Raw genomic sequence first — 11,120 nt, forward strand, 5'->3', positions numbered from 1 at the left:
CAGTGTTTTTATTTGGGGTGGGGGGTCCATTTAAAACTTGAATTTTATCCAAGGAGAACAGAAGTGAAGAAAGGCTAAATATATTTTGTCGAGCGTTACCTAAAAGTGTTAGTTTTTTAAGCCTCGGTTGGCCTAGAATCTTTCACGGTGAAGTAGCAATGCAAATCAAAACATACTTCGTTTTGAAAAACGGGGTATCCATAATATCTCAGGAACAGCTTGAAAATTGATTTGAAACTTGGATGGTATTCTTGGATCATGTGGACCTCAAGCTTTAACTGGGGGATGAGACAGATAACATATATACAATATCTGGAGAGCAGCTTGAGGAATACCATTGAACATTTCAGTTAGTGTAGGGGGGAAGGCAGCGAGACATCAACTTTATTGTTGGGGGAGGGGCTTAATACAGTATGGTTTTAATCCACCTGAAACAATATTGTGATATGTTATCCTATATAACTTCTACTCCATTCACGGCTAAGTAGCGAGGTAAACCAGAAGACTGTTTTGGCAGTAAGTGGGCAGTTGTATCTGCAATATCCTAGGATTGGCTTTTGGGATCCAGTTGAAACCTCCTGGGGTGTTTGGGGGAAATTAGACCCTGAATCTCGACTTAGGATTGGAGTAAAGGGAAGAGTCTAAAGATTTTGGTCTCCAATCTTTTTAAAATTTTGCACTACAAGTCCATATGGGACCAGAATCTATTTCCAGTTATGTAGCAATTTGGACTGAAAAACTTTACAAATAGTGTTTAAAAAATAGCAGCTATAAAAAAATGTTTCGGCAATATCTCAGGGACAGCTTGGGATCGGGTTGAAATTTTCAGGGGAGCAAGGGGCCCAAGTAGACCTTAAGTTTGGCTTAAGGGGTAGAGGCTAATCGAAAGCAACTATTCATCCAGGTTATGCTAGTGTTCAAAATTAAGGAAACGAATTAAGGGAATTGAGCTGAAGCTTTCGGAGTTTTTTTGGAGAGGGAGAGGCAAGGGAGCATTAGAGATAGGATGAGGGGACCAACATATTTATGTCTCCAATTCTTTTAGAGGTTTTGGCATTACCAGCCCTAATAGAGCTTTGAATCTACTCATGATGAACCAGATATAGATAACTTCGAAGACCACACTGCCTTTCCATGACGAAAGTAAAACAGTTCAAAATAGGGATGATACCTTTTTATTGACAGTGAATAGATTCAATATTCACTGTCAATAAAAAGGTATCATCCCTATTTTGAACTGTTTTACTTTCGTGATGAACCAGATAGGTAATAAAAAGACAGTATACCCACCCAGGCTAATCGGGAGTAGTTGGGGGATCGAATCATAATTAAAGGGAGTATTGTGGATGGTAAGAGAATGCCAAATATTGTGTTTAGGGAAAGGGTTATTAGTAACGAAACATTTTTGTCTCATAAATGCTGGTTCACCCAAAAAAAAGGCCGATGGTTTTCTATTAAGAGCTTGTAACTCACTTCTACAAGCTGTTAGTTCAAGGGAACCCTTATGCACAGAAACAAAAGACTTGATTTGCCCAAAATTGGACCAAAAGTTTTTTTTTCGACTAGCTAGGATTCATGATGTTTTTGTTCAGTCCAGCTACTTGGATTGGCTTCAGGTTGATTATTGGATTGACTTGACTTTACTCAATTACAAGTCAAGGAGACTTAGCTCATTTTAGCCGTGAACACATTTTGTCCCAAAGTTTGCTTTGAAAAAAAAAACCTTCTGAAGTACAATCATTGTCATTTCAATTTTACAGAAACGGGGAAAATTCCTCATGCTTCACCTTTTGTAATTTAAGTAGGTTTTGAGCCTTAGTCAATTTTTTGCAATTTCAGAATGTGTATCTTGAAATCGAAGGATCATTTTTTTTTTCAGCTTGAAAGTAAAAGCTCCGAAGCATAAACCTATGAAACTATAAATAAGAGAAATTCGTTTGAAAAATTCGATTTGCGAAATTCGGACAATATAAAAACTTTGAATTTGGGAAATTCCAAATTCTAACTTGGTAGTGTGGAAATCCATGTTAAAAAAAATTAGGCTTTAGTGCTGTAGGCATTTGAACTTTGGGACATATATTTGAATACACATGAAACTCGATCGTTACGTTGAATTTTGAAATGCTAAAAACTTTTGCTTTTCTAAAACCTATACCCTTTGAATTGCAGTAGGCAAGCTGGTCCCTCGGAGGCTAATGATGAATGTCGTTCCAAATGAATGTCAAGTCTTCCAAAATTTAAACGCTACTTGTTTATTGCAATATTTCTTTTTACGTTTTTGCTTTCTTTTTTCTTAAAATTTCGCGTTGCCTTCGGGAGGCTCAATTTGTGAAAATTCTTCAGAAATGGTGCCTCAAAGTAACGGAAGTGGGATAGCTGAAAGCTTGAACTGGTAATTGTAACGAATGGAGTGAGGATGCATTAGGCTATATTTGTGAGGGCCAGGGGCCTAGGAAACTCATTTGTGGAGGCCGAATATATATAGAATTATATATTTTATATGTTAAAAAATTTTATGTAGAAAATATTAAGCTAATTCATAAGTCTTCATTTATCATGAAATATTATTTAAGTTCTCTATGACACTCAAGCAAGCTCATTTTTCTGTTAAGTGCTAGTTTTTCAGAATTCTACAAATACAGGGAAACTTCTTGAGTCAGTTTATTATTATTAAATAAAAAAACAAGTTTTTGCAATTGAAAGTAAGGAGCAACATCAAAACTTAAAACGAACAGAAATTGTTACGTATATGAAGGGATTCGCCCCTCCTCCACACCTCGGTCTTTACGCTAAAGCTTTTTAGTACTTTTAATAAACGTTTCAGGAGTCGTTTTTAAAGAATTGGGACAAAATTCATGCTTTAGCCTAAGGAAAAAGGTGCTGAGGAGGGAACAATCCCCTTCATATCCATCATAATTTCTGTTCGTTTTAAGTTTTAATGTTGCTCCTTACTTCCAATTGAAGAAACTTGTTTTTATAATTTAATTTCTGATCGTTTTTTAAATAATACCAGGAAATTTGGCCCTACCTCCATGGAGAAATCCCCCTACCCAAGGAAATATCCTCTATACTATTTAATCCTGGTGAAAATTTACCCCTGACAGTTACCCTTAGCAACTCCACGCGTAAAATTGAGACGGAAAAGAGAAAGCAAGACACATAAAAAGAATTTTGTTGAGGAATTCTGGGAAATTCCTCAAGCGCATTATTTCCCCTGATAAGTTCACTCCCTGGAAACTTCCCTCTCTATGGCAAATTCCTCAGTGGAAAACCCCAGCAGAAAGCTCATTCCCCCCATACGGAATGTATACATACTTCCCAATTACAAATACTATTAGGCCTTTCAATTATGATGAACAAAATGGCTATTTTAAAATTTTGACCGGAAAATTTTGTGGAAAACGGGGGGAGGGGGTCTAGTTGCCTTCCAATCATTTTGGTCACTTAAACAGGGCACTATAATTTTTAGTTATCGTACGAATGAGTCCAATAAAGATATTTTAGGACCACTGGGTCGATACGATCACCCTGAGAAAAAACAACAAATAAACACACATCCGTGATCTTTCTTCTAGCAAAAAAATCAAAATTCTACATCTTCGCAGATAGGAGCTTGAAACCTCTACAGTAAGGTTTTCTGTAGGAAGGGTGTACAGCAGGGATACGCTGAATCTGATTGTGTGATTTTCATTAAGATTCTATGACTTTTAGGGGTATTTCTCCCTTTTTTTGAAAATCAGGCCAACTTCCTCATGCTCATAGACTGTAATGGGTAACACTAAAATTAATAAAACTTATATATTTGAAATCAGCATAATAAGCCTATTCTTTATATATATATATATATATATATATATATATATATATATATATATATATATATATATATATATATATATATATATATATATATATATATATATATATATATATAAATATTAGTATCAAATTTTACTTTGTAGAGTTTCGGTTAGCATTGAGCCGGGTCGTTCCTTACTTAAATTTCGTTACCACGAACTGTTTGATAGCTAGTTTTGTGGACATATGTCTGCTACACTGTAAAGCAATCATTTTGTTCGTTTTAAGTTTCACCTTTGCTCTTTATTTCCTCAAGAACAATTTTTTTATCAATTTCTGTTGCGTTTTGATTTTTTTTTTTTTCAGTATCTATAATAAACCCTACAAAAAATCTTTGTCCATCCTAAGTGAAGAAACTGCGCGATCTCTTCGTGGTTTAAAAAAAGGACAAGGACTGTTTTGGGAACTACCTGGTAGAAGTTCTGTACCTTGAAAAATCGATTGGCTATCTTAGAATTCACTGTCTCAGGCATTTTGTGTCTATTTGGGCAACAATTGATGTTTTACCTCATCTTGATCTTGCAGCCGGAACAGGTGTTTTCCGCCTGACTTTGTGGCTGAAACTCAGATGGTTCACAGTAACTTGTTGAACCGTGAGCTCCCTAGGCTCACGGCCCAATTGACAGTCCTGATTCAGTTAATTTTTATGGTAGAAAGTGGTAGAACACATTATTTTACAGTGGCATCATCCCTTTCGTTCTTAAAATGACACTAGATATTATGATTTTTGCTAAAATAAGCCCTTTCCGAATATTCTATAGCTACTGGTTCAGTACGATTCCCCCTTGGGAAAACTAACCATGCAAAAAAAAGTGATTCCTTGCTGTTCTCGGTTATAGTTATTTGTTTTCGACGATAATGATTCAATAATTTCAATTGCGTGCCTTTCATTTCAATTTGACGCCATGTTTAAGAGTTTCTGGCTTTATTGAAATTCTTAATATTCTGTTTCAATTATTAAAAGTTATTACTCTTTTGAATCTGAAAAACAATTATTATTCCTAAATCAGCAGCCACTATAAAATGTGTCTTCCTAGACAGTTTCTTAGGAAATGCACTTCTAAGCTTTCAGTTACCATTGGCCAGGTATTTACCCGGGGTATTTTCCACGCGGAAAGGGGGAGTATTTTCCATGGGGAGTATATTCCATGGAGGGTAATTTCCGGGGGGGGGGGATATTTTTCGGGGGTATTTTCTAAGGGGGTTATTTTCCAGGAGGGATATTTTCCGGAAGGTATGTCTGGGGGGTATTTTTCGCGGGGGCGGTGATTACTGGGGGGTATTTTCCGGGAGTGTATTTTCTGCAGGGGTATTTTCTGTGGGGGCATTTTCCAAGGGGGTATTTCCGGGGGTATTTTTCACGAGGGGTGTTTTCTGGGGGTATTTTCCGCGGGGGTATTTTTCGAGGGAATATTTCCCAGGGGGTGGGGGGGGGGTAAAAACCAGGGGTTAGACACCTAAAACCACCCAGTATACATACCCAGTCCATTGCAAGCCAACCAAGACAAAAAAGGACCTGTTTTGGGTGTCATGGGCCCAACAACGAGTTTTTTCATAAATACTTTTGTCTTCATTAAGGTCCCCAGTCTTTGGCTACATGGCAGACATGTTTAAAGCCAAAAGGAGAAGAAACACAATCCATTGTATATAATTGCGTCAGGAATCGATGGAACCGTTGTTCCTACTTTTTTCATTTTCTGAACCAAGGGGACATCTCTTGATCAAGTCTATACGCCTTGAAGTTTAAGTCAATCGGTGAAAAAAAAAAAAAAAATCTGTAACAACTTCAGGTGTCACACATCAATACAGTCAAATTCCTTTCAGGATTTTTATCTTTGTTGAGGTCAACCTCTTCGCATGCCCTGCATGTTTCAAACCTATGAGAGACAAAACAAATTTTGCCCCCAATTTCGAGCGCAGTGAATTAGTTATCCAAAATTATTTACTTTTTTTCTGCATACAAGTCCACCTGGCGATGAGCTGATGAATGTAAGCTTTCAGCCCACATAAAATTTGTAACCCCGTTCTGTGTGTTAAAAATATATTAGTCTTTAGGTATGGAAGGATCAGAAATATCAAACAGTTCGTGGTAATGAACTGTAAGTAAGGAGCAAATGAACTGTAAGTAGTGTAAGTAAGTAGTGTAATGCATCATGTAATCGAATTTTGATCCTTATTCAAAATATATAAAATTCCTCAAGTTTGATGTTACCCACCAAAAATTACGAGCACGAGAAAATTTGCCCAATTTTCGAAAAAGGGGGAAACGCCCTCAAAACATCAAGTGATCTTACAATTACACCATCAGATTCAGCATATCAGAGAAGCCTACTGTAAAGGTTTCAAGCTCCTATCTATAAAATTGTGGAATACTGTATTTTTGCCAGAAAAAAAAATCCGGATGCGTTCTTATTTTTTTAGTTATGTTTTTTTTTCTTTTTTTTTGCCTAGTGTTTTTCCAAGGGGTGATCGTGTCCAACTCAGTGATCTAACAAGATTGGAAGAGAGCTCATTTGATGAAGAATCAAAAGTTTTAGGGCTTTTAAGTGATCAAAAATATTGAAGGTCAGCTAGCCCCCCTCCCACGCCCCTATTCCTCCAAAAATCGTCCGATCAAAATTTTGAGATAACTGTTTTGTTTACCATAGTCAAAAGATCTAATAACTATGTCTTCGAGGATGACCTCGAAGATTGTGGGGATAGCCCCAACAGCACCCGGTGGAATGAATGCAAGCTATGAGCTTTGCCCATTGTGAAACAGTTCGTGGTAACGAACTATAAGTAAGGAACAACGCGGCTCAGTAGTAGCCAAAACTCTATAAAAAGGAGTTTTGATACCAATAGATACATCAAGAAAATTGACTGATAATGGTGATTCCAAATATATAAAATCCATTAAGTTTAGTGTTACCCATCAAAGGCTACGAGCCTGAGAAAATTTGCTTGATTTTCGAAAAGAGGGATATCCCCTAAAAGTCAAGGAATCTGAGTGAAAATCAAACTGTAAGATTTAACGTATCACAAAAATAAACTGTAGGGGCTTGAAGTTCGTACCTTGAAAATGTGGAATTTTGTGGTTTTTACCAGAGGAAAGATCACAGAAGAAAAATAAAAGATACGCATTTATTTAATTTTTCAAGGGATGGTCGCATCCACCAAATAGTCCTAAAATACAGGGAGAAGGCACATTTGAACTGAAATTAAAAGTTCTAGTGCCCTTGTCCCCCCAAAACCGTCCAAATTTTTTTAGATAGCTGTTTTGTTCAGCATAATTGAAAGGCCCAACAACTATAGCATTGAAGATAGGATAACCCCCCTACAGCTCCTGGGGAAAGGTCCTTAAATTACAAAATTTGCCCCTTGTCATAATACAGGGTTTATCATAGGGAAGTATCCATACATGTTTTGGGCGGGGGGATTTTCTTCGGGGGCATTGTCATGGGGAGAATTTTCGATAAGGAGGGAAGGGGGTGATTACTTCAGGGGACATTTTACACTGGGAAAATTTGGCAGAATTCCTATACGAATTATTTTTATTTGTCTTACTTTCTCTTTGCAGACTCAATTTTACGCGCGGAGTAGTTAAGGGTAATTGTCCTGGGTAATTTTTCACCAAAATTGAAATGTCTAAAGGAAGTTCCCATGGGGGACATTTTTCCGTGGAAGTGGAGCCGGATTTCCCGGTATTACTTAAAAGACAATAAGAAATTAAATAAAAAAACAAGTTTTTTTTTCAGCTGGAAGTAAGGAGCAACATTAGATCTTAAAGAACAGAAATTATTACGTATATGAGGGGAGTTGCCCCATCCTTAATACATCGCTCTTTACGCTAAACTTTAGATTTTGTCCCAATTCGTTAAGAACGACTCCTGAAGCAAAAGGGTTGTTTAATAAGAAAAATAAGATTTTTTTAAAAAAATACTAAAAGACTTTAGCGTGAAGAGAAAGGTGTTAAGGAGGGCCAGCTCCCCCTCAAATACGTAATAATTTCTGTTCATTTTAAGTTTTAGTGTTGCTCCTTACTTTCAGTTGAAAAAATTTGTTTTTATTTAATTTACATACAGTTCTGGTTATTGAGAAGTACAGTATAGACATTTTTTTGGGGGGGGGTGAGGGATTTTATGGGGAGGGGTCACGTGAGAGAATCTTTCCATAGAGGAATTTTACATGTGGTAAGGGATTTTACCAAGTTTTTTCAACTGAAAGTAAGGAGCAACATTAAAGCTTAAAACGAAAAGGAATGATTCAGTATATGAGGGGGGTTCCCCTCAATGCCTCACTCTTTACACTCATTTGTTTATTAAAAAAAAAATAACGGTCGTATACCTGTCGTGCAAATCTATTAGGCAACAAACATGGTTTTCTATGAAAATTTTAAGATAAGTGGGGTAAATGTCAGCTATGCGTTAAATATCTTACTTTGGAAGTTGCTCAGGGAATGCGGGGAATCAAACTTATAAAAGGTCTAATCAATAATATTGCTTTTTATTTGATATCATAGATATACTAAATATATAGATGGCCAAACAAGGTAGAATTTACGTGACAGGATAAGACTAAGGCACTAGAGCTGAATGATTTTTATCAAGTAATCAAACCATCGATCATTCATCGTTCAAAGCGAAAGGATCTGGAAGTGACTTATCTTGCATTCTCAAAACCTGTTTCCTAAAAAAGCATATTGACCTATTGAGCGAAATTGCGAAATTGGATATGATCTGTGCCATAATAAATTGCTAATGAACTTGATATTGAGTTAAATTGGATACGATCTTTATATGTGAGGGCATGATTGCTAGAGTTTTTTTTTAAGCGTTATAGGACTTGATCAAACAGTTCGTGGTAACGAACTGTAGTAAGGAGCGACCCGGCTCAATAGTAAACGAAACTCTAAAAAACGGAATTTTGATGCTAAAAGATACATCAAAAGAATCGAATTTTCATGCTGATTCTAAATATCAAATTTAAACTTTGTCATCAAAAGTTACGAGCCTGAGAAAATTTGCCTTATTTTGGAAAATAGGGGGTAATACCCCCTAAAGTCAAAGAATCTTAACGAAAATTACACCATCGCATTCAGCGTATCAGAGAACCCTATAGCAAAAATTTCAAGCTCCTATCGACAAAAATGTGGAATTTCGTAATTTTTGCCAGAAGACAGATCACGGTTGCGTGTTTTTTGTTTTTTTTTTCCAGGGGTCATCGTATCGACCAAGTGGTCCAGAATCTCGCAATAGGGCTTATTCTAACGGAAATGAAAAGTTCTAGTGCCATTTTTAAGTGACCAAAAAATTGGAGGGCACCTAGGCCCCCTTCCACGCTCATTTTTTCCCAAAACCAACGGATCAAAATTTTGAGATAGCCATTCTGTTCCGCATATTCGAAAACAATAATAACTATGCCTTTGGAATGACTCACTCCCCCAAAGTCCCTGGGGGAGGGGCTGCAAGTTACAAATTTTGTCCAGTGTTTACATACAGTAATGGTTATTGGGAAGTGTACAGACGTTTTCAGGGGGATTTTTTGGGTTTGGGGGTAGGGCTGAGGAGAGGGGGCTATTTGGGAGGATCTTACCTTGGAGGAACATGTCATTGGGGAAGAGAAATTCAATGAAAAGGGCGCGGGATTTTCTAGCATTAATATAAAAAAAAACAATGAAAAATAAACATGAAAAAGTTTTTTTCAACTGAAAGTAAGGAGTAGCATTAAGACTTAAAACGAACAGAGATTATTATGCATATGAGGGGTTCTAAAAATACTTTAGCATAAAGAGCGAGGTATTTAGGAGGAGATAAATACCTTGCTCCTTAAGCTAAAGTATTTTTAGTAATTTCAACTATTTATTCTACGGCCTTTCTGATTCAGGGGTCATTCTTAAAGAATTGGGACAAAACTTAAGATTTAGTGTAAAGAGCGAGGTATTAACGAGGAGACAAACCCCCTCATATACATAATAAAAAATATAAGAATATAAAAGTTTGTTACGTAAGTTAATTCTTAAGTTACGTATATTTTTTACTAATAAAAACGTTCGTTAAAAATTAAAAGGTCTAGTTGCCTTTTTAAGTAACCGAAAAATTGGAGGGCAACTAGGCCTCCTTCCCCACCCCTTATTTCTCAAAATCGTCTGATCAAAACTAAGAGAAAGCCATTTAGCCAAAAAAGAATTAATATGAAAATTTCATTTTAATAATTTATGTGCGGAGAGCCAAAATCAAAAATGCATTAATTCAAAAACATTCAAAAATTAAATAAAAAAACTAGTTTTTTGAACTGAAAGTAAGGAGCGACATTAAAACTTAAAACGAACAGAAATTACTCCGTATATGAAATGGGTTGTCCCCTCCGCAATCCCTCGGTCTTTACGCTAAAGTTTGACTCTTTGCCACAATTCTGCTTTTTAAAACAAGTAAAAGCTTTAGCGTAAAGAGCGAGGGATTGCAAAGGGGACAACCCATTTCATATACGGAGTAATTTCTGGTCGTTTTAAGTTTTAATGTCGCTCCTTACTTTCAGTTCAAAAAACTAGTTTTTTTTATTTAATAAGTTAAAGGAATTAACACGCGCTCAGTATTCATTCCGGGCAGATGCAATAATAGCCAGCAGTGACTGATAATTTTCGGAGTACTTTTTGCATTCAGATTTGGACTGATTAACCGATTATAAGGTGATTGCCAAGCTCACGTGGGTCTACCTATTCAAAGTTAAGCTGTTTTATATATATATATATATATATATATATATATATATATATATATATATATATATATATATATATATATATATATATATATATATATATAATATATTTCAATGGTTCAGTTCACAAAGGATGCTGTTGTTCTAGCAAAATTCAAAAATTACCCACCATGGCCATGCCGAGTGTTGGATATAATTCAGGCCAAGAACAAAAAAACCATATGTTGTATTTTGTTATGAAAGCCATGAAATCATGACAACAACAGTCTCACAACTTTCAGCCTTTGTTAGCATTTCCAAGGAGGCTAAGAAGAAAAATGAATAAGGCGTTGCGAACGCTTTTGCAGAATTAGCCGATTTTCCTGATAAGGATTTCGAGATTAGTGGTTCGAGTTTACCAGATACATCGGTGAATTCAATAAATTCTGCTTTATTTTACTTGGGCACACTAAAATCCAATAGTCAAAACAGTATCGAAAAAGAAGTTCGTGAAAAAGTTGGATTAGCAAATAGTGCGGATATAGTTGACTATTGTTTCTCGGATTCACGACTCTACACTCGTC

The sequence above is a fragment of the Artemia franciscana genome, chromosome 2 (assembly GCF_032884065.1).
Source record: "Artemia franciscana chromosome 2, ASM3288406v1, whole genome shotgun sequence".
In the NCBI taxonomy this organism is placed as follows: domain Eukaryota; kingdom Metazoa; phylum Arthropoda; class Branchiopoda; order Anostraca; family Artemiidae; genus Artemia; species Artemia franciscana.